The following is a 27,019-nucleotide window of genomic DNA, read 5'->3' on the forward strand; positions in this document are numbered from 1 at the left end:
TCTAAGACTTTCTGGAGCCATTCAAATTGGAATTAGCTCCCCTTCCTTTGCCTTCTCACAGCATAATGCTTGTACCTCTATTATAGTCTAATGTGTTTCATACTGTCTAATAGTATAGTTTGTTGTCTATATAACCTCTAGATTGTAACCTCTTTGAGAGTAGGAACTCTGTCCTAATCATCTGTGTATCTCTCACAACACTTAGAATAGACCTGTATTAAATGTTCTTTGGCAGACCTTTAGTAAGTGCCTGTTAAATTTTAATACAAATGTCCCTGAATGTTTGCAGAATTTTTTTCAATTATCCAGTTCTGTACAATTTTTGAAGCATGTCTTTTAAAGGCTCTTCATGTTATAAAACCAAAAATATATTTAGTAATTTCTAGTTGTTGTTTTAATCATTGATATTGGCCACTGCAAAGCATTTGGAGGTTATACAAGCCACTTTTTAAAAAGAATTTACTTTTTATTTACTGAAAGTTGCATCTTAATTTTTTCTTTATAAAATTATATTTACAATAGAAAAAGTTTGCTCTTCCTCATTGGTCATCTGCCAATGGATATAATAAGTGCTCTGGATGCCATCACATTGAACTGATTACAATTTGCTCCATGGTTTCCCCAAAACAATCAAAATGTGTTCACTTAAGTGTTTGAGAATCAAATTGAAGAAATTTCAGAAACAATCAAGAAGAAAACACCTCCTTCACAGCAGCTGTGGCACCCAAGCTCCATGCCCCTTTAAACATTTAAAAAATCATTCAGCTACAATTTTATCGTTTTTATCTGCAACCTCTGAGCTAAGGCAGAGTACATGACTCAAAATACACTCATTTCCTTTTCAAAAAATATCTTAACTGTTAAGAATATACATTTAAACAGCCATATTGTATTACAGTCAAAGGAAGTACAACTAAAAGTAAGTCAGGTTTTAAAAGTATTACCTTCCCACCACACATACACATAAACACACACACATCAAAATGGAGTAGAGCACACTTCTTTGCAGTAATGTGATGCTATTTTTACTTTTTTTTTCCCTTTATCACCACCTGCTGCCTTCTCATGGCAGGAAATGACAAGTCCCTCCCCCATCATAGTCATGAGACCCACCAAGTACTGAAAGTGTGTTGAACAGGCACTGGTTTCCAAAATCTGCAGTTGAGAAAAAGATTATATTTTTTCTTATGAAATTTACCTGCTGGCTCACTCACTTTTATTTCTGACATAAGCCAATTGCTTACCTTTTTATGTCACTACCTACTCAGAGAGCAATACTGGACTTCTGGATACCTGTAGGCCGAGGGAATTAATTGGCCCAGGGTGAATTTAGAAGTAATTTAGACATATGGTTACTATTTATTTATTTCTAATCCCTTTCCCTTAAATGCATTTTTGTGAAAGGCTAAAGAGAGAAGGTACTTCTAAACCAAAACTGGTGACAGTAAATAAAAGTATTTTTTTTTCAGCAAATGGCATTATTTTGCAATATTTGGTTGGTTTTTGATGACTCTTTTTTCATTGGATTGAAAACTAAATGACTAGCCACTTCTTGAGATTCATTTAGATTGAATGCATTGTATTTTCTTTCTGTTTTCTTTGTAACATTTTAACAAGTAGGAAAGCAATGACATTTAACTCTAAGACACGGCAGAAGACTTGAATTCAGATGCCCTCTGCACCGTACTCACCAACTTAAATATATGTTAGGTACAAAGAGATTGGAGAAATAAGTCTTTGACAATTTGGAGGTCCAGTTGTTTCAGAGATTGATATCAGTGACAGACTAATTGCAAATATGTGAAGTATGTTTTTTTTTAAGATGATCATCAAATGATATCATGCTTCTATCACTTTTCTGTGATCCAACTATATTCTATTGTTCAGGAAATTTTTGAAACTTTGCTTTAGAATTGTACTTAGAGCCTGCCTCATATATTTTAGAATAAATCTCTGTGATGAAAAATATTTGCCTTTTAAGGATAGTTGAATTTTGGCAAATAGTCAAAAGCCATTCAGAATGAAGTCTGAGCAATGAAGTTAAGGATCAAGTTAAAAATGCCATTTTTGGCCAAAAGCAAGGTATGAAAAGATTTGAGCATAGTGTGTTAAGACTCATTTTTCTTGATTAGCTCAAACCAGTCTGAAGGATAATTTCAAAGAACAAGTTATAAGAATAAAACACAACATCACTAGAGTAAGCATACAGATTTGCAAAGTGACCATTTGATGTAACATTTATTCAAAAATATAGTGATGTATTTATTAAAATTAATCATAGCAAAGGCAGCTTAGTGTAATAAAAATAATATCAGATTGAGAATGAGAAATCTTGAGTTCTTGTTCCACCTCTGTCATTGACTATCTTGTGTGACCTTGAGCAAGCCAATTTGTCTGGGCCTCCATTTCTTCTTTGAAATGTGCAGGTTAAACCAAATAACTTTTAATAACACTTCTAGCTCTAATTTTTTTAATTTTACTTCTGGGTTTTAATTAGCACTGGCATTCCATGTCATATATATGTTTTCATTGCATGTATATATAATAATTGCAAAATATGCAAGTATTTTATAAGTAATGAGGAGTTGTGTGACTTTGGTCAAGTTACATAAACATTTTGATGTCTTAATTGCCTCATCTGTAAAATGAGATGATAATAGTGCCTACATCAATGAGTATTTAATGAGTTAATATTTCCAAGATTCTATAGCAAGTGCTACACAAGTACATTAAAAAATGAACAAATTCTCAGCACTTTAAACAATGTAAAATAATTATATATATGCATTAATGCTGTGGCCAAAGACTGAATGCTGGCTAGTGTCTCCAGGATGAAATCCCTTAAACAAATTACATAGGTGTCTTCACATACCTGTTAATATAAAGGTTTTATTGTTGTTTCTGTTGTTTAGCTTTTTGTTTGTTTGCTAGTAGTAGAATTTGACTATTTCTCTTTCTCTCTCAAGCCTGAGGTTGTATCTTGACTATGGACTTTCATGTTTATTAATAAATGAAAATGCATTCAAGTTTCCCTTAGTTGATTTGAATTTCATACCATAACTGAGATTCAGGCTCAACTAGCATTTAACATTTATTAATACTTCCAACAGAAATATTGTACTTTAATTGAGCCAACAGATATTTATTTTACAGAAGACAACAGAAATATATAGTTAGTTATTTAGCCCACCCCACCTATCACTAATCATTAATTTATACGTGTTACAAACATAATATGTTTTGGAAGATGCCTAATTTTTTCTCCTTATCTCACTGAGCTCTCCAACTATACTCATACTGAGTATATTAGAAAAAAATTCTTAAATGGTATTCAGAATAGGCTCTTTTCCCTTTTATGAGAAAGTGCAAGAAAGAAAGGATGGAGTGGCTTCAATTTAGCTTCCACATATCCATAATTCTTCCAGTCTATGAGTATGGAATATATTTTCATTTATATGTGTCTTCTTCCATTTTTTAATCAGTGTCTTGTGATTTTCAGTCTACAGGTCTTTCACCTCCTTCGTTAATTTTATTCCTAGGTATTTTATTATTTTTGATGCAATAGTAAATGGGATTGTTTTCTTAATTTCTCTTTCTGATAATTTGCTAATAGTATATAGAAACATCACAGATTTCTGTATATTGATTTTGTGTCCTGCGACAAGAGTGAAATCTTCATCTTATTCCTGATCTTAGAGGAAAAGCTTTCATGATTGAGTATGATGTTTCCTGTAGGTTTATCATATATGGCCTTTATTGTGTTGAGGTATCTGCCTTCTATATCTACTTTGTCAGGAGTGTTTATCATAAATGGATGTGAAATTTTGTCAAATGATTTTCATACATCTATTGAGCTGATCATATGATTTTTATCCTTCATTTTGTTAATGTAATATATTGCATTGATTGATGTGTATATGTTGTACCATCCCGGTATCTCTGGAATAAATCTTACTTAGTATATTGTTGGATTTGGCTTGCTAATATTTTGTCAAGGATTTTTGGCATCTAGGTTTATCAAGGATATTGTCCTGTAACTTAATTTTTTTTGTAGTATCCTTGTCTGGTTTTGGTATTAGGGTAATGTTAGCTTCATAAAACATGTTTGTAAGAATTTCCTCCTCTTTAATTTGTTGGAAAAGCTTAAGGATACATATTAAATATTAATTCCATGCTTTGTAGAATTTGTGAGTGAAGGCTAGTTAAGGCAAATTTGTTTTTGGGAGATTTTTGAGTACTGTTTCAAGCTCCTTACTAGTAATAAGTGTACTCAGACTTTCTATTTCTTCACGATTCAGTCTGGGGCAATTATAAATTTCTAGGAATTTACTATTTCCTTTCACTTGTCCAATTTGTTGGCATATAATTGTTCTTAGTAGTCCCTTATCATACTTTGTTTTTCTGTGCTATCAGTTGAACTCTTTCATTCATGTTTTATTTGGGTCCTCTCTCTTTTTTTCTTGATTAGTCTATCTGAAGGTTTGTCAATTTGGCTTTTACTCACGATTTTTTAAATTGTGCTTAAGTTTTAGACATGTCCATTTCCGATTGTTAGATATCTGGGCTAGCATTTCAGTAATAATTTTTTCTAAGAATAGGCATCAAGACAAAAGAGCTAAAAAGCAAGCATACATCCCCCATCTCTAAAATCTACCTCTTCCAAATCTGTTCTTAACCTAAGACTCATTGAGTTTTAAGCTTATCAATCAGTGAAAAGATGCTTGCCTAATATTCATGTGAGTCACCTACAACTACTCTAATCTTTCTTCTTAGCAAATGGCATCTCTTTCCTCAACACACACATATTACCCTCTATTTTATGACTAGGGTGGCCAATATGTGCTGAGTGTTTGTGTGTATGTATATGTGTGTGTGTGTGTGTGTGTGTGTGTGTGTGTGTGTGTGTGTGTGTGTGTGTGATTCTTCCTTTTGTCTCAGGGTCCAATATGACTCAATGGAGCACTATTAATAAAATCACATTCTACCAACTACTCCATAAACCACAGCATTTCATATTATGTAAGATTACATTTATCGACTCTGAGAACTTGGTCATTACTTGGTAATATATCACATAGACTAGAAAATGTGGGATGGGTGACTAGTGAGGGCTCTCAGTACCTGTCTAGGGCCCACAGAGTGAAAGAGCACTCTTTTAGAGATGATGCCAAAAGAGAAATCAAGATAATATTTGATTACCTGCTGTTTTCTCCAGTGTGGGTGAAATTCTTTAATCAGAATGATAAGGTCTCCTGAAGGAGCCACGGGGAATCTGGCTGGTTTAATTCATTCATGCCTGAAAGAACATAAAAGAACAGTGATCAAGTGCAGCATGAATATTCTCACAGAGGGCTGCGAAATTTCAGCAAGTGGATGCTGAGACCCCAAAAATGTATTACCATGGACAAAGGAGAGCATGGAAAGAGTTACACTTAGCCCTTAGCGGTAGCATTGTAGAGTGAGTGGGAATCCCTTTACTACCATCCAACATCTCTTTTTGACTTAGCAGCTTTTGTAAAGGGTGAGAGAAGGTAGGGATGTTGGTGGCAGTGTTCACCATTCACTCCTTTGTCATAAGGAGCTCTTCCTTATGATGAGCTAGCCTATAAAAATCCCAGTTTTTAGTCAAACTCACAACACAGTTGGAGTGTAGAAACTGACTTTTCTCAGTTGGGGATATTTTTTTGAGTTCTCATGACCACAGCGAATACACACGGAGGGAGACCTAGCTGGTGTTAAAAAGATAGATTAACTTTATGCAAAACTACCTTACAGGTACTCTTCCAATACTTATAGATGGCTTTCTGTGTGGAGTGATTTAGAGTCATCAAAACCCACACCCTACACTTGCTCTTCTCTTCCACTTTACCCAATGATCTCTTGCCCAAGCTTGCCACTTTGGTTGAAATATCCCACTATACCTTCAATCCTTTAAAGCACTTTGTCTCTAAGAATATCCTACTAAAATGAAAATACTACAAGGAGGATTTTGACATTAACCCATTAACTGTAATCATTCGGATAAGCTAGTTTTCACCCTAAAAAGTGAATAAGATGAAATAAATACAGAGAGACATTTTACTTGATAGAAGAAGGGAGGTAAAGAAACAGTGAGGCAGATAGTCTTAGGTGGTATAATATAGTAGGATTACTTGAGAAGCCAGATTGTATCATAAGTGTTGGCAGAGAATACTCCTGGGGTGTATAGTTAAGATTATATAAGGTATTCTAAGTAAAAGCCAGTAAGATTGTGCTTGACACACAATAGATGGTAAATTCATGTTATTTGTCCTTTTCTTCTTGCCTCTAACTCATAGTAAATAGGGTGCTAGGCACACAGGAACTTCTCAATATATGCTTTAAAAGGATATGATGAAGAAAAATCAGTGGTGAGGATAAAATAGACTAAAGTTCTTTCTAAATTACTTTGTCTTTAAAAGAGAGTAACAATGTGGAAGAAATAGACCTGAGAAAAGAATGAGTAACCCAAAGTCATTCCCAGATGTCCTAGAGTCCATAGAAATCTGTCATGGGGGCTAGGAAAGAAAACACAGAGAGGAAGTTACAAAGTTATGATTTCTACTGGTAGTTTGTTATGTGTGAAGGTAGAATTATAACTATCCAAGTACTACCTAAGTGGGGCAGATATGTGAAGACAAATTAGAGCAATAATCCATAAGGACAGAATTCGGTGACTGAGCATGGTCACAGATTAATCATAAACTCCACCAGACAAATCTAGCTGGCTAGAAGCAGATTCCATCAAGATGGTAAATATTTTCAGCAACTTTTTTTTAATTTTGTCATTTAATTTATTATTTTCATGGACAGGAGTCAGACAAGATATCAACAAGTAGATTTTGGTTTGGGGGGGGTCTCTTCTTCAATTTCTTCTTAAACAGTCATCTATCCTAAAACTATTCTGTTTTACTTGCTGGTTTTTTCACTTGCTGGCTTTTTGATTTCTCAAAACAGAGCACTTAAGCTGAGAGAAAGCAGAGTGTAGGGGAAAGAGCAGTGGTCAGATATAGGATACCTGGCTTCTAGTTTTGGCCTTATCACTAGTTAGTGATAAAACCTTAGGAAAGTTCCTTCCATCTCTGGTCCTCAGTCTTTCATCTGTAAAATGAAGGAGTTAGACTAAATTATCCTTAAGATTCTGATGCTCTAAGTCTAGTAGAAATTTTGATTTGGCAGATAAGCCTGATTCTAGATAAAAATTGGGAAAAAATATGAAGAAATTCTGTACTCTTCCTTTCCAGTACTTTATCACCTCAGGTCCAGCCGAGAGTCCTCACAGCACAACCCTAACTGCTTGGACTCCATTTCTAATACAGGATCCATAGTCTTAGGCAGCCTTTCCTGATTGGCACAGACTTGTTCCTGTCATGGACTGCTCCTCATCAAAACATTTAAGCTTAAAAAAACAAGTAGATTTAAGTTAATGCATTAATGACAGAGAACAAGAAGATATTATCCAGGAACTTCACAGAAAGCATGCAGACATTTTCCCAGCAGAACTACCTTTAAATAATTCATGGGAACTATTGCAGATCCAAGCAACAAAGATCATGGTGCCATAGGAGAAGAAAAAGGGAGAGGTTTTAATTAGGTTTGACCCCTCATATCATACAATGAAGCATGCTCAGCAGCCTACACATGAAGTAACTCAACAAGTTCAGATAGCAATATTTATTAAGCACTTGGGGTAGCATGCTTTTTTCATTGATAAGCCCACATATGACATCATAATGATTCAACGAGGCTTATTATAATTTTTCAATTGATGGCAGAACTGATTAAGAATTTAAAATAAAATTTAGACTATTAATCTTTATTAAATCTCAAAGACAGACAAACTTATTTACCAAACAGAAACAGACTCACAGACATAGAAAACAAACTTATGGTTACCAGGGGGGAAGTGGGTAGGAAGGGATAAATTGGGAGTTTGAGATTTGCAGATACTAATATATATAAAATAGATAAACAACAAGTTTATACCATATAGCACAGGGAACTATATTCAATATCTTGTAACCTATGGTGAAGAAGAATATGAGAATGAATGTGTGTATTTTCCTATGTGACTGAAGTATTGTACTGCACATAAGAAATTGACACAACATTGTAAACTGACTGTAGTTCAATAAAAATGTATTAAAAATTTTAAAAATGTATAGATCTATGGGATATTAATAGCCCTTACATGAAAAAGGCATTCAATAGAAAGATAAATTTGGGAAACAGTTACTCAAAAAAATCTCTATTAATAATCCATTAATCTCTATTGATTCTTTAGTCTTTACAAACAGGTAACTGAGGGCTAGAGAATATAAAAGATTCATCCTGAGTTGCACAGCAAGTTAATAGCAGAGCCAAGACTAGAACGTAAGTTTTAATTCAAAAGACTTGTGTTCCTTTATCCACATCATATTTCCTCCCAACTACACATTCTCTAATACTTGTGTGAATATTTCTCTTCCCCTCATATAGTCTGACCATTTGCATGAAAGTTTTGTTATTGAGGCTGTCAATTTTTTAAATCAACATGAGTGTAAAAATCACCAGAAACAATTGTCCCTCATTTTCCTTTCTGTAACAGCTTGGAAACCAGTGTCCTTAACTATGTGCCAAAAAATCAACGTCTATTCCTGCCTCTTCCACATCTCTCTCCCTACCTACACCCCAAACACATACACACACACACACACACACACGCACACACACACAGAAAACACATACACTCAGGCATTGATTTCTGCTGGCATACAAGACTGGAAAAAATTGACCAAAATGAGATAAATGATATTTTTCCTCTTTGGCCCTTTCCTGCTGCTACAATTTGCTAAATCATCAATCTAGGACAAAGGAGTGACTTGATGAGATGAGCAATAAATACCATATTGTAAATGAAGTCACCATGCTAGATGTCAGAGACATGGCCTATCTCATTGAAACCTTGTATACTGCTAGCAGTGACACAATAGACAAAACAAGAGAGAAATGAGTAAAACCAATTGCTATATCGAGCAATTCAAATGCTAAGCTCTGTAGAAAGCTGCCATATATTTAGGTACAAACCCACAACAGTTTTTAATGTGGGTAGGCCATTCCATAAGACACTTCTAAAAGCAGTGTTTTCACTAATTTTTAAAACTCATACTTTTTCTCATTTACTCTGGGTCAAGCCTTTTAACTATTATTCTCCTCATAAGCATTTCAAGCTGCAAGCTTGACCAAACATAATACTCTCATGTGCTGAAGGAATTTTGTCAGGCGAAAGACAGGTGCAACTTAATTTTCCCAGTGTGGTTTCAATCCAGTTGCACATGACACTTTGAAAATTGTACAGAAGAACTCTGACCAAAGGAATGCAAAGTACCTATTAGGCATTAGCATGATGATCCATAACTCTAAGAAAGAGGTGCCCTCAATCAAACCTTTTTCACAGGTAGAGAAACTGAAAAATGAGAAAGCTCACTGCCTTGTTCAGGTTTATACCCCAAGCCAATCTGAAAGGATCACAACTTGAAGCTCAAGGCTGTAATTGGTGCCTGCTGAAACTGTTCTAAATCAGAGACAGATGTCCCAAGTCATTTCCTTTATTTCTTCTTGGATAAGGAAACATAGACATGGGCGAGGGGGTATGTGGGTTGCAGAGAGCAGGAAGACACGGGGGAATAACCAACAATATCAGGAGAGAGACTATCTTAAAATCTTGTTCCTGTGTTTCTTTGTTTGGTTTGTTTGTTTGGTTAGTTTTTCACCCAGAGTTCTGTAATTAGATGGGTCAGATGTCTACGACATTAAGGTCCTAAATTTAAGCATGTGAGTTAGATTCCAGTTAATTATTTCTGTAATATAGCCATAGATTGGAACAGGCATCCTGTAGCACCAAGGCCTTGGTTGTAAGGGAAAAATATGACCCACAAATATAAATACAGCTCTACTTTCTTTGCTGATGGTGTGTAGCATCAATTTTATATATGAATGATCTCATGTTTTCCCCTTCAATTCTGATGCCATATAGCCAACAGAGAGTGAACTAGGTCAGCAAACAAGTATACATAAAAATAAGTTTATTTCCCCAGGCCTGTTTGGGAGAGTATCTATATACAATTTTGTTTGTGCCCTTTCTTTGTTTTTATTTTAACTTGCATTTAAAACCATATATTCTGTTCTATTCTCTGATATGGTCTTATATCTGGAATTCAGAATTTTTGCTCTAAACTTAGCATAGATTAGGTTAGGGATTTTAAAAAGTGAATATTGTAAAAGCTCTAATATGATTTCCCTTTTGCATCATATCAGTTTAAATATGAGTAGGGATGGTAAATTTCCATTTAAGGCAAAATATGTCATGAAGTCACATACCTTCTTCTAAATCTCTTTTGTATAGACAGATTTAATATGTGCTACTTTGTCCTCCCCAAGTAAATAAGCTCCATAAGGAAAGGGGCTTTATCTTATATGATTTCTATTAGTACCCATATTATATTGGAAAAGTAGTAATCATACCATAAAGATTGGTTAAATAGATTTCTGTTTCATGCCAGATTAAAATTTATTTTAGATGGATTAAAGATGAAATAAAATGTAGAAGTACTAGAAAAGATGTAAGCATATATTTCTATAGTTTTTGGGTAGGGAAGATATCTTCTTAACAAATAAATCAAGGCCACCAGCCACAGAGGGAAAGACTGACAGAATTGAGCACATAAAAACTTAAAACTATGTCCAAATTAAAAAAAAAATAAACTCCAAACTAGAAAATATTTGCTATATGTTCCTGAATTTATAAAGTGTTCACACACTAATTTTGGAAAATACAAATTCACAAAATTATACAATTGCTTCAAAATTAATGAAAAGATGCTCAAATACAATTACATATATGTACTATAAAAACACAAAAATCATTACATTTGCATATCAGATTATCAAAGGTTAAAAATTGTGAGGTTGTGGGGAAATGGGGATTTTCATATTATAATTTTATGTCTAAATAAAATGGTACAACTTTTCCAGAAAAAAAAAAAAAGATTGGTTAAAGAGAAGTAGTAATTATACCATAAAGACTGGTTAAAGAGAATTAAAGTAATTCATCTATACTTTCTATGATCCCCATTTTTATCCATTTCTCTTCACTATTTTATGTGTTTTACCCCTCATTTACTATTTCACCGACCCAAATCTAATAAAGGAACCATCTATTTTGAAATTGGTACATCTTGACTCCTATTATAAAATCTCTTGATTCTCAAATAGAAAGAGACAAAATAGTGAAATGTGACTTTATTATAGAGACAACATAGCATAATGAAAATAGCCTTGGCAACTAACAGAATTGGGTTTGAAACTCAACCAAGACAGTTGAACAACTTTGGGTAACTTATTTAATTTCTTTAACATTGTTTTTTTTATCTATAAAATGAGGGAAATAATAGAGTTAATGTCAAGATATGAGATTTTGCCAAATGCTGACTACATCATAAATGCACAATAATTAATCATTATTATTTTTGATAGTAGAGAACCCAAAACCAAAGTTAGAGCTAATAGCAGATAGGCTTCAAAAACCTGGTAAACCCTAGACTCTAGGTAGCTTCTTACATATTTAATAGCTTTTTCAGAAGTCATTACTAGAAAGATACTTGATTTTGAATAGGATATCAGTTCTTTGGGGAGAAAACAGCTCCAGAATGGCCTGAATCTGATGTTTACCCTTAGTTCATGGTGAGGAATTCAGTCCTGCTTTGAAGGGCCTTTGAGGAGGATTTGGGATCACTAAATATACACCTACACCCATAAATCACATTGGAGAATTCTGATTATTTTCCCCTTCCTCTAAAAACTAGTCTGCTCTCTCAGAATTGTGAGAATACAGCAAGGCCAACGGCTCAGAATTCTCTGTAAAGAAAATGAAGTCAACATGCTTAAGAGTGAGAGTGAAAAAATAAAAGCTAATTTACATGCCAAAATGATTTTTTCAAACCTACAAATAATTCATGTCCACCAAAGGGCTATGTGAAATTAAAACTTTACTTTGAAAACATACTTTTAGACATGAAAATCAAATCCATCCTTTTTTAATAAATGTGCTAAATGTTTATGGGAAAATAGAAGAACTGATCATCACTACTTAGAAGTATTTCCCATTCTTTGGCCCAATATGACAAGGAAGCTAATGCATGAACACATACTGGATTAGACTTAAAATTTCCAAAGCAACATCATCAAGTCTTTAGAAGGGAATTTATTAGGGTGGTTCACCATCAGTTTTCATTTTATAGTGTCCACAATGTTTCCAACAAGTTCTCAAATGTGTCACTAAATGAAAAGGCTGGAGAAAAGACTGTATCTCTACCCAGTGTATTAAAGCATCCTGCATATTGGAGATCCCATGGTTTTTGAGTATGAGCCAACATGATTAACCATCATGCCCATATTCTCCAGATACTGGTTTAGCGTAGGTTTTTATTCTGGCTATATATGTTTGGGCCAAGTCCCAGTGAGGGAGCAACTTATAACCCAGGGTAATCAACCTTAATATTTCTTCCCTATAGAATGATGTCACAGGGATTTTCAAATTTACTGATTCCTAGAGGCCAGGCAGCTTTAAATTTCCTGAGTGATTGTTCCCCTAGGAAAGACTCAAACAGACACACAGATGACATTTCTCAATGTTCAATTATTACAACTGTAACTTAGAATCAATATGGTTATTAACAAGTAATTCTGTGTTAAATATGATACAGGTCATACTGTGTGAATTTTGAGAAACAGCACTGTTGTCTGTGCAGATTGCAAAATGTCTTCACAGTGCTTTGCTTAATCAAATTTCGTGGTCCAAAATTGAGGAAAGTTTACTGTATCTTCTGTGACCAAAAGGACCTTTCAGATAGTGGCTGAGCAAAGCTGGATAGCCCAAAATCCAATGGATGATACCTATTCTGGATAACTCAGGACCTAAACCTATTTTCTCTAATTAATTTGGATTGGTTATCTAGCCTGGCCATTTCATAGTCTGTCATATTCTACAGTGTTTCAGCTAGGAAGGTCATCACTGGGGTGAATTTATTATATCCACTGATGTGAAATTAACACAAATCATTTTTTTAGTCCTGATAAGCTTTTGGAGGTCATAGACTTTCAGCGGGAAAAGCATCATTGTATCAGATACCTTGTTATGGACTGTGCCTGATTTTTGATAACAAAACCAAGTATTTCTATCATCAATGGCTCTTTCTTAGATTAATGCTAAGTCAAGTGACTGAATTTTCCTTTATTTCACTGTCTTAGTTTAATAAATATTAAAAATCAGTATCACCTAGTTTTAAGTCTAGCATCCTTAGAAAAAAGAGAAATTTGTTTGTACCTTCAGAGTTAAAAATAATAGAATGAGGGAGAAAAAAGATTAAACTATAACAACAACAACAACAACAACAACAACAACAACAACAACAACAACAACAGATCCTGTACAAAACTGGGCTCCAGAATGTATAAGCAGGATGCTATTATTATTATGAGAGTGTGTGGGAAGAAAATACCAAATAAATATATCTTTAGAATATTAAATTAGTAAAATATTTTGTTGTAAAAATCAATGAGGGGCAGGAAAATATAGATTTAAAAATCCCCTCTGCAGGTCCCAACCATCCACACAAAATTAAAAAACAAGAAAAAAAAGTAAATTTCTAAATTATTTCTACACTTACAAATTTAAACTAACCAGATTAAATTGGACAAACAGTAAGAGAACAACATTGTGTGTACTAAAGAAAAGTTTGTTTATTAGATCTTGGTTATACTCTTTCTTTATCTACATTAACTGAATTATTTGAATAATCTTTTAACTTTCCAATGTGAGAGGCATGTATAAACATAACTTCATATCTTTGAGTACCTCTGATAGAATTTTAGTAATTATGCTGTCTGAGATACAACTGAGACTGAATGCGTAGCCTTGGCTCATGCTCTGGATATAAGTCAAGTTTCTATGTGACCCACATACTGATCATGGCCAACAGTTTAAACTTTGGTTTCCTTACTAGGTAATCAGTGTTAGTGAACTTCTTGGCCCATACCCAAATCTCCAGAGTTTATACAGACTTGAATTTAGTTAATATCCTGCACTTCTGATTATTTCTCAAGAACTCTATTTGCATCTTGATTCCTGGTTGATGCTAATGCAGCCATTCCTGCACATGAAAGTGATGCCTGTTAAGTACACTCTCCTTTCTGAATTGTCTTCCAATGACTATACCAAGAGAGCCCACTTTAATTTTCAAATCTAAGATATCACTCTCTTATATGATAAACATTAGTGATAGTCACGCCATTTACTACTGTAACCTCTTTAGGATTCATACACCGCCAATAATCATAGTATTTAGCATCCTCACGCTTTATCCTAAGCCCCATATACATACTGTTTTTTGTCAGGCAGATACCCTGTAATTTTGACCCACTTCTTAAATCTGGAATCCCCGACACCTCAGGACTTTCTGAATACTCTCTCTTATCTTATAGTGTGGCCAGACTTTTGCCACTTTTAGATATATAGCAAATAAGCATCCAGTCCACAGCCAGGTCTCTGTTATTGTATTGTATTATGGCACTTAGCGTACACCAATTTATATTTGGGGATTTTTTTCTGTAGGCACAGTAGGAATAATTCTCTCCTATTCTTGAAAGGAAACCATTGTAAAGCACAGCAAATCAAGGTTTGCTACATTATCAGGACCCTTGGGAGAAGCCTGAATTGTGCCCTCGGTACTGAGAGGTTCTCAAGTGATTTCAAAATGGCATCTTTTAACATTTCTTAATGAATAATGCATGTGCCTCTTAATCCTCAAGCCTTCTTAGGAAATGAAGAAAAGTGAAGTTAAGCACTGGACAAAGTGTCAAGAAGCCTGGATTCTAGTCTTTTCTCTGTCACAAACTCACAGAGGTATTTAACCTTTTCACTTCAACTCTATGAGCCTCAGTTTTTCCAATTGTAAAATGCAAACTGCCAATCTATATCACTTCCCAAAGCATAAAAGAGTCTCAGACGTTTGCCATTGCTCCTGTGAATGACAGGATTTGAATTTGTTTCTGATAATTTCTTATTTTCTGACTAGAGTTCTGGTGACTGATTTTTGGGACCTATGGCGCAAGAGGAAGGCTTTGAGGAGTTAACTTTAATGGACAAGGAAAACAGTACTATCTGTGGTCCCACCTCTCAGGATTAAGTAAGAGTCAGTAGAAGGAGTTAAATTCCCCTTTTGGTTCTGAGCATCTGACTGATGCCAAAAGTATCTATGAGAGGAAGACAGAAAGCATGCTCCTTTCTTCTTTTCATTTCAGTTAATTAGTGCAAAAGTGGGTAATTGATTTCATTCATTCCTAAGGGTCCCTAGGTGTAAATTCAATGAGCTTTTTGGAAGAGTTAATGTCCCACTTGTGTTTATTCACCCTTACAATATTCTGTACAGTATTATGCCAGCCCCCATATAATAGATACAATGGATGGTTCCTGTTTCACGGAAATACTACTGCAACATATGCCGAAATAGAATAGTACATGTTTTCACAAGTGCAAAGAACATGTTTTTAATTAAAAAAATCACCCTCTAGCACAAACTTCTTGGAGGATAGCACTTATGTATTCCAAACATTTGCTAGTGTGGCTGGTGGAATCTTTGCCTCGGCTGAAAAACTTGAATCCCATCTATAAGATTGGTGCTTTTGCCACCATACATGAGATTTACAGCAGCTAAAGCATTCAGAAAAATATACTCTTTACTAAATGACCCAAATCTCTCTGACAAATGTAGCTCTTCTAGTTGAATAAAATTATAACTTTTTTCTTCCCTGGAAAGATTACAGCAGCAGAATATGAAGTCCATGTACACCAATATTGACAGCAGACAAGGGAGCAGGAAAGTCATTTGAGATTTAATCTTGGGTCATGTTGCACCATGGAAATCCATCATTTCCTTTCTTTTAATCTCTGAGTGGAGTTTCTAACAGTTACATGCTATTGATAGCCTCGTCTAACATTAGCCTTCTAATGTTAGAAGGTAATTTCCGTAGTATTTTCTCTTTGAGCACAAAAGAAAAACAACATGTAAGTCAGAAAACAATTTCACTTACAGTTTATCAAAATAAGTTGTTAATTATGAGTATCTAAAAATGTAAATTTAATTTAAAATTATTTTATCCATTGTTGATTTTTTAAATGTACTGATTATTGTAATAGATGCAGCTTATCTATGATCAACTGTGCCTGTTGTCTTTCTTATTTCCCCTCTCTCATGTTAAAAACATGCTTTTTTTTTTTCCTTTCTGGAGTGCTTTCTTTGAAAGCAGATTCTCCACAGCTAACATTAATTATAATACCCTTTTAAAGTGAAAATATGTGACTTATACTAATAGGAACACACATTCATGTTGGTAAGGGTCCTGAGACATTATAGCTCTCTTACTTTTTAAAACATAGCTCATTTTGAAAATAACACAAATGTAATCATTTTAATCTTTTGGCAGTTAAAAATATTATCTCCAAAGAGTTGTAGCAAAGGGTAGATAAAAACCATCCTGCACTTTCATGTTAAGTAACTCTATTTAATACAGAGTTGGTTAAATTACAAATGGTTATAAGGCTATTTTATTCAATATAAGTTGAAACACATTATGAAAAACATCTCCGTGTCAAACTTACATTTCTCCAAGTTCAAAGTTGCCTCCCCCCACCCACTTTAGGCAGCCAACCGTATAATTATGTTTGTGCAAATACCAAGGAAATGACATACAAGGATGGTCCAGGTTTATTATATCCATACCATCCTTAGATCTGACAGGTTACTCAGAACCTGGTATGAATAGGTCAATTTAAGATTTCAAGGGTGAAAGGCATAGATAATAGCCAATATGCATTAAAAAAAGAAACTGGACCTTACCGTTTCAATTTCTTTCTGTTTTCTCCAGAGATCTTCCAAGAATTTATGTGACAGCCACTCCAACAAGGACGCTACTGATCTGTGCATTAATTCTGGCTCCCTGTTCTGAGAACAACCAATCGAATCTCCCTTCACTATCTCCCCCTCCAAAAAAAAAAAAAAAAGTAAAGAAAGAACAGAGGGAAAGAAGGAGGGAGGAAAGAGTAAAAAGAAAATAAAATTAAAGAAAGTTAAAAGAAAAATGAAGAATACAAAAGGAAAAAGAAAGATAAAATTCTCAGCATTACATAACCACTACCATGTTGGAAAATATGGTAGTGAAATGTCAGAGTGAAATATGTAACCCACTTTGTGAACACTGAACATTTCCGTTTTCCAGGGGAAGCTTGAGCTAGCGCTCTCTCGCTCTCTCTCTCTCTCTCGCTCTCGCTCTCTCTCTCTCTGTCTCTCTTCCTCTGATTAATGATGCAAGGCTACCGCTATGGGCTGTATACACAGCCTGCAAAGCTCCACACTTAAAGAAATTCTCGTTTCTATTTATAGGACCACGGTGCATTGCCTTCCAGTCCTGTGGTTGTACTCAGCTTTAAGTTTGTGATAATACACAGTCTATTTTTTCATGGAGTCCTTTGCTGAAGCTAGGTACCCTCTGGCTCCATCCATAGATAGTGGACCATTGCAGTCTTCACTATTATTCTTTCTCACAGACCCTCAGTTGTTGTGTTCAAGTACCAAAGTGGACACACCCTATCTAAGGATGCCCCTTAGTTAGATTTCAATAGGAGAGGTCAAGGTGGTGATGACCTTTGTCCAGCATATTTGTGTATGTTTAAACCTCCAAACTCCTGACATTGAAATAAATACCATACTCCTTAAGAGGAATTTAGAGATACTTAACTCACCACTTCCTGTCCACCTATTCTCCATTCCTCTCAGAGTCCTTGTCACTAGGACGTGCAGGTAAGCACCTATTTTCTTTCAGTGTTTAGGGAGGACTGGGTGAAAAGAGACTGGTTTCTTGTAGTCCAGACTTATAGCCACAAACTCTTGAAAATGATGTTCCAAGAAGTCTTGGAGTCCCAGAGCACAGCACACACACTGTATTAGGCACCTAAGAGCCCACCACCACTGCTACCATCAGCACCACTGGAAGATAGATATGAGGAAACTAAAGGCAATCCCCAAGACTTGAGTAGTATATTTAGATCAGAGTGAGGGAAATTTTCACATAGGCCATGGGACAAGTAAGTATATTAGTACAGGTCCAGCTTCACACCAGGACATACCTGTGTGATATATTATAGGGAGCACCTGTATTATAGGGAGCTCTCTGCTTCAAAATGCTTCCTTCACTAATGCCTGAAACACCAGTTCTTTGGAGGTAAGCATTCCTTTCTTTCTGAAGTCTTAGTTTTCAAATCCTAATGCTCTCCTAGAAACATATTTGCTTGAAAATCTTGGGGTGAATGAGTTCATTAGAACTGGAAAGATGGGAGTAGATGGTGGGAGCAGGTCATAAAGGAAAACTGATGAGATCCCAGGATGGGACAACTGAACTGCCAAAAGCAATCTTTAATGATTTTGTACTAGGATGGCTATGATAAGAACAAGCTGAGGAAAATATAAGGGGAAAAAGAGTAAATTCATCTAAATTTGCATTGTCATGCCAAAATATATTACCTTTGCTTTCTCTTTTTATTCTGTAATCCAAGGTCTGGCATAATAAGGAGGGTAATGTTTTGTTTATTTAAAGAAAATTTTCCTACTTGCTTTTGGCTTGTCTAGAAGTTATCATGATGCTCTATGCCCTCACACTCCATTCAGTAAACACTTATGAATTAACTGCTAAATGAAGACCAGTGGATCAAGTACAGCTGAAGAGGGGAGAATGAGGGAAAAGTGTGGGAGAAGGACTGATAGTAAAGAGAAGGGTGCCACCTCCCAGTAGCTTTATAGAATCTAGTTAATCAGATAAGGCATTATGCAATTGCCTGAAATATGAGGCAATATAAGTGTGATAAGGGCCTAAGAATGTCATATTTAGTATTGTAAGACTTCATAGCAGAAGTCAGGGATCCTGGAAGACTGGGTAAGGAATGGAATTTCAGGATGGAAGTCAGGCAAGTATTCCAGAAGGAGAATTTGGGTTGGGCCTATTAAGAATGGCAGGATTTCAGTAAGTAACAAACAGAAAGATATTTGGATTTCTGAAAACCTATAAATTTTGCTGCTTTGTGAAAGCTGAGCTTTTAGTATCCTCATTTCCCTCCTGTCTGCTTCCACCAAAGAAGCTTTGGGTGTAGGTATATCAGTCTCCTTGAGCTTCATGTATTTTGAAATAAAACATCCAGTGGTGAAATTTCCTGAGCTAGACCACACTTTTTCCTATTTAGGTCAAGGAACTTTAGGCTGATTAGAATCAAAGGAATACCCCTATAGGAACATTGCTAAGTTTCACTTCAAACTGGTCAAATAATAATAGTATATCAGAGCTGAAGGGGATATGAGTGATGATTTAGTTTAATCTCTCATTTTAAAGATGAAGAAGATAAGAGAGAAGGAACACAGTTCATGTCTCATAGTGAATTAATAATAAAGGTGGAAGCAAAACCAGGGTTTCTTGACTTTTAAGACAATGTCCTCACTAATGTCATTTCTATCTGGCCAGTGTCTGATAGCATCTATGAAATGGTTGATTTATTTGCAGTTAAGTCATCTGTGGCAAGGCTTAGTCTTATTTACTTACAGAAGAAAGATCAAATATCAAATAGAGTAAGAAAACTAAGTTCTATGGCTCTGCCTTTATATATAAAAGGGGTGGACATTTTGACTCATTTAGATCTGCTTAAAAAGAAAAATGTCAAGCCCACTCAAATTAAGGATACAGATCAAGATAATTCTTTATGCTTTCTCCAAAGTGTAGTTCTGAAATATAAAATGTATTAAAGTAGAAAGAAAGGAAATATTTGCGCTCTTATCAATTTAAGGGGAAAATTTTCTTTTTAATAAATGTTTCATTATCATCTGTTTACCTCACGATTCTAAAATTACTATGTTTCAACTTAACTTCTTTGTTGTGTTGTACATAAAATATTACATGGTTTAATATAGGTTATTATTAATATAATTTTCTAAAGATATTTATACTATCTGACCTACACTTTTAAACATTCTTAAAAAGGGGTTATCCCTTTTTAAGAATTTTCTATAGCTTAAACTTTCATTGACTGTGATTTAATCATGGCTAGAATTTCTTTAGCATTCTATAATCTGCAAAGTACATTGTGCCTTTTTAAGTAACTGTACAGAATTAACACATCATCATTCATAAAACATCAGAGTGCTACAATTAACAGATTAAAATACATTAATAAAAATAGGTTACCGGAATTATTTTCTTTGAGGAGTTACCAGTTGAAGTTCTAATTATACTTATTCCTACTTTAAGTAAAGCATTTTTTGATGTGGAAGGGGAGAGTATTTCATGGTCTGAGAGTTGACAATGCTTCAGGTACTGTGCTACCTGTTTTATATTCATTATATTATTTACTAATCAAAACAGCCCTATGTTTTAGGTACTATTTTTTCCCATTTTATAATTGAAAAAAACAGGCTCTGAGATGTTAAGTAACTTTCCCCAAGTTACACAGCTTTGATAGTTAAGAAATGCTGAGGATTGATTTGGAGTTTTGAAATTAAGATTTCACAAAACACAAATCATTGTTGATTCTCAGGCTATAGTGGTACCTATTAGTAAAGAATAATATTTTAACCAAATTCTATTCATCATTATAAATATACATACAAAAATTATAAATATAGATTCAGGAGATGCTCAGGGTCAAAAGAGAAGTTCTCATAGTCCTAGGATTATGGGGTTATGTCATAAGGGGGATTCCATACTTAGGGAACTCCTTCATAGTCTTAAGTGGACTGCAATATATCTCTCAGTCCCAAACTTTCAAGCAGTCCCAGGGTAGATCATCTACTCAACTCTTTCTTTCTTTGCCAAAGTTTTCATTTATATCTGATGCCTATATGTTTTATTTTTCCTTAGGATAGTCTCTGACTTGATCATTGAAGCAGATGGGAAAACAATTCATTTTGTAGAAATTTACTGAATCCAGCAAGAAAGTGGAGGGGAATTGGTGGAAAGTTTTTTTCTATCCCAGACAAATCTCCCAGTGGTCAAACACAAAAAACAGTTTATTCCAGGTCACACTCATTTACAAACTCAATGTAGCAAAGTTTAATTTGTTCATTCAATTTTCATTCTTTAGAAAGTAAAGGAAAAGATAAATGGTCCAGAAGACAGTGTTAAAAATAAGGAATAGAAGTGTTATCGTGTTTTAGGACATGTTTACGGCCTGAAGGGAGCCTATTTTATTATTTTGAAAGTGTCGAAGAACATTATACTAAAAGTCACAGTGTAAGTGCAAAAGAACACTGGTCTTCCCAATCAAAAATAGCACTCAAAAGGGAATAGAGCAAAGGATCTGCATGCTCAGACCAGAATCTAAGGCAGGAATGGTTTTATTTTTACTTATTTTAAGTCCTTATAATTAGCAATAAGTAGTTAATGAGGGTATTAACTATACTAGAACTTTGGTAATAGGGGATTCAACCAGAGCCCATAAAGGTCACTTATTCAGCCTGTATTCATATATACATGTGTGGACAATGCCCTACAGAGAAAGAAACACCCTTACTCAAATACAGACTAGAAGGTCACTTATCTCACACGATATAATATGCAGTCCAAGTGTTATAACCCCCAAAAGCCCACTCACATACCTGCCACCAAGTCTGAAAAGTCAGTATTTCAGAAGTGGCTTTTTTTTTTGTTCTTCCCCTTCAGTGTCCTTTTTGCAAAAGCAAACTCTGTTGAGAAGGGTAACATGTATAGCTTCAAATTCCTTACTTAGTGTAACTTTATCAGGTAAATCTACTCTCAGTAGAGACCCTGGCAGTTTCGGGACAATTAACAGGAAAGGAATGCTGAAGAGGAATGAGAAGGGTGTGGGGAAGTATCCATATAATTTTGCCTTGGGCCAAACATGCTGACCACATAAAAGACTCACAAAGTACTGAAAATAAAATAATTCTTAGACATCTTTCTGTGCATGAGATTTTACTGGTGAACCATGCATGGACTTCAGAAATTACTGGAATCTCTAAAAGCATTTATAAAAACTTCTATGTGCAATCATATGTGCACTTTTTTTTTGAGAAAGTCCATATTTTAATCTGATTCTTAAAAGTGACTGTGACCACTTCAGACTATCTGCTCTGAGGAAGTGCAGCCTGGCAAGAAGAGCGTAGTGAGTGAAGGTTTTCAGATAGTAATTCCCCAAATGGTTACAAACTACTGATCTGTCCAACTTTCTCATTTTCCAGGTGAAGAAACTGAAGCCCAGAGAGTTACAGATTGTGTCCAATATAGTATAATCAGAGTGAGCTCAGTGAAAATTATTTTGAGTCTAATGAGAAATGATCTCCCTTAACCACTTTCTATTTTCCTTGATGTTTGTTTTGTGAGGGTCACCATGGGTGGAAAAGAGGGTGCTCAGTATGTTAGATACAGGTTTATGATAGTATTTTCATATCTGAGTAATGGAGTGGTGCAAAAAGGGAAAGGAAATGTTGAATAAAGTACAGGTTCTTCAGCCCAGAGAATCTCTGAAATTGTATAAAACTTTTTGACTGAGTATGTGTGCGTGTGCATGTGTGTGTGTGATTCTGTGTGTATATTTTATTTGGAAAATGTTCCACAGCATTCATAAGCTTCTTAAGAATCCATGATCCCCCAAAATTCTAAAAATTACTGAACTCACTCTTTTTTCAGTGAAGGAAACTAAGCCCCAGAAAGGGAAAGGGATTTATGCATGCTCTGATAGCTAAGAACTAGAAAAGCCAAGACTCAAACCCAATCTCTCAACTTTGGTTCAATATTTTTAACACTATCCCAAGCAATCTCTTTTTCTACCACCTTCTTTTTCTAAATAAGATGCATTTTTGTCTTTCTCCTATTTCATACTTGTGGGAAAGACCTGCTGTAGACTCAATACAGAAAGAGCCCTTTAAATGAGTGCAAAGAAGCCTTCTCTGCCCTAAATCACTCACTTAATGTACTTTCAAGTAGATCTAGCTACTGTGGTTGGGGTAAGTTTAAGCTACATAGGTTAGATTTTTAGTTACAGACACTCTAAAATTGACTCTACTTAATTTAGACAGAAAGGAATTTATGAAAGATTATTAGATAAATTATTAGATCTCCAGGAGTGACAAAGAATTAGGCTTAGATACCACATAGCCAGCAAAAGAAGTCAAGTTAGAAGGAGTTGGAATGACTATTGGGTGACCCAACATAGACTATCATCTTCCATGGGAGGTAAGACTGGTCAACTATTTTATACTGCAGTATGCAAAGGGGGCTAGGATTGGTGGTAAAATAAGAAGGTCACTGAAGAAGTAACTTAAAATCAAAACTAATATGTTGTGACCCCTTAGGACACTCCTAAACCATCTAACTTCATAGTGAATTGCTGTGATACAAAACTCTTGGGAATTTTAGTTTAAGCCAAATAGGATTGAGAAGAAAAATATTCAAAAAGGTAAAATATCCTAAAGCTATGTCTTCAATCCTTAAATTGGAGTGCCTGTTTTAGGAGTTGTCCATGTCTCTGTATATTCCACAGAGAATTGATAATATCAGGATATTGAAGGAACTAAGGAGCGGACCCTGCCAGCTCAGGAATGCCTGGTTCTTGTTCAAGAGCACAGTGAGGAAAAAGCAAATTAACAACAGAGTAAATGGAAGGGGATTGATAATTGGATGCTAGGTATAGAGAGAATACAAAGAAGCTGATAGCTGAGGGAAGAACAGTAGATTGAAGGTGGTGGTGGTGAAGAGACATGTTTCAGTATGAGAAGTTCATAGGCAACATTCTCTGTGTCTGTGCTAAACTCTGGAAGGTGATAGTAGTCTTGGGGGATCTACTTGGGAGAGGGCAGCTGGAGGTCACAGTATGCTGACTTTCATTCCCAGTCTGTCTTACAGCAACAGAGGCTGCTAGATTATGAATATGCTTTTCTTTTCTAGAATATACGGAGAAGTCTTTTATAGGTGTATTCTCCATGGGCTCCATATACTATTACTGGTATATAGTAGGAAATCAAGAATGATCAGCAGGGAGCAATTTTCCCTTGGCTTAGGTAGCTGGACCATTACTCCTTTCTAACCTCAAGGGTTTTCTGATGCTCCTTTTGACTGGGAAATAGAAAGTTAATTTGAAGGAATCTATCAGAGCAGAATATCCATATCCAAATGGGCTATGCATATTTCTTCTTAATCAGGCTGTGCAGATTTCATGTGTGACACTTCTAACTCCAATCTAGAATGTGCCTACATGTTTTGAGCCCATTTTCCCAGCTGTTTTGCTTTAGAGATTATACTCAGCAACAAATAAAGTCTTTAATGTTGACCTGCTTTCTAATTTGTGTTAGATCAAATGGACTTGAAAGAATTTATCAGCAATTGCCTTTTAAATTTTGCTTGTCATCACTTATTAAATGAAGATCACATCCCCAGCTCATCATAAGCACCAACTGAACTGTTAACAAGAATAGCATCAACTCCATTCTCTGTTAGCTCAGCAAGATGCAAATGATATAGCAGTGATAAACTGCTCCAGTCACCACTATGTAGGCAGTGCCTGAGACCCTGGTCCCCCATCCTAAAAGGCCATGCTCCCTCCCAAATAATTAATCAAATACCCAATAATATAAGTTCCAAGGCACCTTCCCCATTTGGAGCCTCCCCTGTGTCTCATTACTGTCTCTTTTCCTCTGTCCTCTACATGCCTTGGTTAAAGGAAAGTATAGACATTTCAACTCTCAGGGATTATCGTCACATTAACCAAATCATCCTCTGCCCTACCCAAGATGTTTTAGTCAAGATACTTTCATATGCAAGTGACTGAAACCCAATTTAAACTGGATTTTTTAAAAAATGTGTTAGCCCATGTACCTGAAATTTCCAGATCTTCAAGGGTTGCTGTACCTAGGTTCTCAGACAATCAAAGAAGAAATATGTTTTTGTCATATCTTGTCTCATTTTTCTGGCTTGTGTTCATTCTAGTTAGGCTTTCCACAAGTGATAAGCTGTAGTCACAATAGTCCTGAAAGATAAGTAGACCAGGTATTATACTCATCTTATACATGAGGAAAATGGAACACAGATTAAAGACCTGAGAGAACTGTTCAAGATCACATAGCTAATTAGGTAGGTGACTGTGTCAGAAACTTCACATCCTTTCAGACCTACATTTTACTCCAGTGGTTGCTGAAGCAACTAGCTGGGGACAGGCATAATCTGACAGCATCATGTCTCAAGCATACCATGTATCATCTCTCATTTTGGCTCATGATATCTCTGTACTATATGAGATGCCTACTGGCAAACTTGGAACTGAGACAGAGCTTTAGAAAATGTTTGTCAATGCAGATCCAACAGGATCTTAAACGTGACTGGCTCTAATAAGATGGTTTTAAATAGAAAAAAATGCCTTGCCTTACTCTATATCCAAAAATGTAATCAGCCACTTAGAGAACAGGATGTGACTAAGCAGCATCACATGTAGAAAAGATTGAGGAATTTAAGCTGATACTTAACTCAGGCTCAGTGAACAGTGACTAATAATCTATCAACAGCAAAAAATAAATGCTATCTTAGATTGAATTAATAGAAATAAACTATCTGGGATGATGGAGGTGATATTTATATTCTACTCTGAACTAGTCATTCCCAGCTTCTAAGATAGTTTATAAAGTTTAGCTGGTCACACTTGAGGGGTGAATACAAGAGGAGAACATCTAAGATGGTAAAAAGGTATTTACAGGATAAAACAGTTGAAAGAAATGAGGATGTTTAGAGTGAAGAATCTGGGAGTTTAGAATGGAGCACATGCCCTCTACCTTTAAATAACTCAGTGGCTGTTTACAAAAGAATAACAATATCTTACTCAGTAACTACTATTCACCAGCTACAGAGCCAAGCCCTTTACCGGAGCAGATTGATCAACGCAATCCCAAAGGAAGAACTGGAAGCAGCAGATACCAACTCCCAAGAGACATATGCTTCCTGAATGTAAGGGAAAACAAACTATTCAAGAAATTATATATGTCCAAAATGATAGCCTAGGCAAGCAAATGAGTTCTGTGTCTTCATAAAGTTATTAAAGCAGAAAATAGTCTATTCATGATGGGAATTGCTATGCACTGAATTGTAGCCTCTACAGAATTCATATGTTGAAACCCCAATCCCCAATGTGACCATGTTTGGAGATGAAGCCTGGGAGGGGATGATTAAAGTTGAATAAGGTTATAAGGATGGAGCCTTAATTTGATGGAACTGGTGCTTTTATAAGAAGAGGATGAGATATCAGATTTCTCTCTCTCTCTCTCTCTCTCTCTCTCTCTCTCTCTCTCTCTCTCTCTCTCTCTCTCTCTCTCTCTCTCTCTCTCTCCCTCTCCCTGATGTGAGGAAACAGTGATAAGAGATATCTGCAAGCCAGGAAGAAACTCTCACCATAACTGAATCCTGAAACTTGCCAGAACATGGATCTGGGACTTTCCAGCCTCCAGAACTGTGAGAAAATCAGTATCTGTTGTTTAAGAGACCAGTCTATTCTGTTATGTCAGCTTGAGCAGACTAAGACAGAGGTGTTGCAGAAGATTTAAGCAAAAAAAAAAAAAAAAAAAAAAAAAAAACTTAGGCTACACCAAAGATTCTAAAATTATTTGAAAAGTTCTAAGGAATCTGCAAAGGAAAGAATCCAGGCACACAACTCAAAGGGCTCCATCTTAAAATGTTTTATATAGAGAATTCTTATGTAAAAAATTATTTAGATAAATAATTTGATTGCTTTAAAAATTTGGAAAAATGGTTGAGCCCATGAATTATTTTGATCCTTCCTAAACTTGAGATTGTATGACCAATAAATAAAGCACATGTAGCACAATAAATAAAGCAAAGTTTCTAGAGTTCCACCTATAAACAGAACAAC

At 35.3% G+C, this 27,019-nt stretch overlaps 1 protein-coding gene across 3 annotated transcripts in view; it reads right to left on the reverse strand.

The window, feature by feature from the left end:
• GPR174 (G protein-coupled receptor 174) overlaps positions 1–17,315 on the reverse strand; it is a 30,479-nt gene extending 13,164 nt beyond the window's left edge. For all 3 annotated transcript variants that reach the window (XR_010379464.1, XM_031446112.2, XM_064483012.1), the window contains exons 1-2: positions 16,953–17,315; positions 5,200–5,296 (exon numbers count right to left, since the gene is read on the reverse strand). The gene's annotated coding sequence lies outside the window, so the exon portion shown is untranslated. The remainder of the gene's footprint in view (positions 1–5,199; positions 5,297–16,952) is intronic.
• Positions 17,316–27,019: the final 9,704 nt, after the last annotated feature.

This window comes from Camelus dromedarius, chromosome X (assembly GCF_036321535.1).
Source record: "Camelus dromedarius isolate mCamDro1 chromosome X, mCamDro1.pat, whole genome shotgun sequence".
Classification (NCBI taxonomy): Eukaryota; Metazoa; Chordata; class Mammalia; order Artiodactyla; family Camelidae; genus Camelus; species Camelus dromedarius.